A 559-nucleotide genomic window follows, 5' to 3' on the forward strand; every position below is an offset into this window, starting at 1 on the left:
CATGTGTGCGTGCGTTTTTCCTCATATCTTTTACCCGACGTGATGTTCCACTGAGTGGGCAAATGGAAAAGTGTCATGAAAGACGTCCTGGAACAGGATCGCCAAATATGGTATGCCATATGGTATTTCTCGACTCTTCTCAGACCTCATTATACGTTTTTTGTTGTATATTAGTAATAATGTCAGTTGAAGGGGAATTGCTAGTTCTAGCACTGTCCGAAGTAGGCAAGGGAGCGTTCAAAGTGCACAAGGGAAATAAAAGTTTGTAGATCGCGGACATTTCGTTATTCGTAGCCATGAATATGACTGCTTTTATTTAAAAATTATGTTTTGTATAGATTGAAAGCATATTGATTACGAATCATTGTTTATTATCAGAGGTCCTTTACTTTGTTTAATTTGAAATAAATTTGCATTTGACAATATCACGATTTATACAAAAAGGTCATACTTGATGGTACATAAGTCAATATGGGAATGGTTAACCTGGCTCTTTGACACGATGGTAGGGATGAGTCAGTGTTGATACGCTAAAACATGGAAACATGATAATAAAACG

Source organism: Penaeus monodon, chromosome 29 (genome assembly GCF_015228065.2).
Source record: "Penaeus monodon isolate SGIC_2016 chromosome 29, NSTDA_Pmon_1, whole genome shotgun sequence".
Classification (NCBI taxonomy): domain Eukaryota; kingdom Metazoa; phylum Arthropoda; class Malacostraca; order Decapoda; family Penaeidae; genus Penaeus; species Penaeus monodon.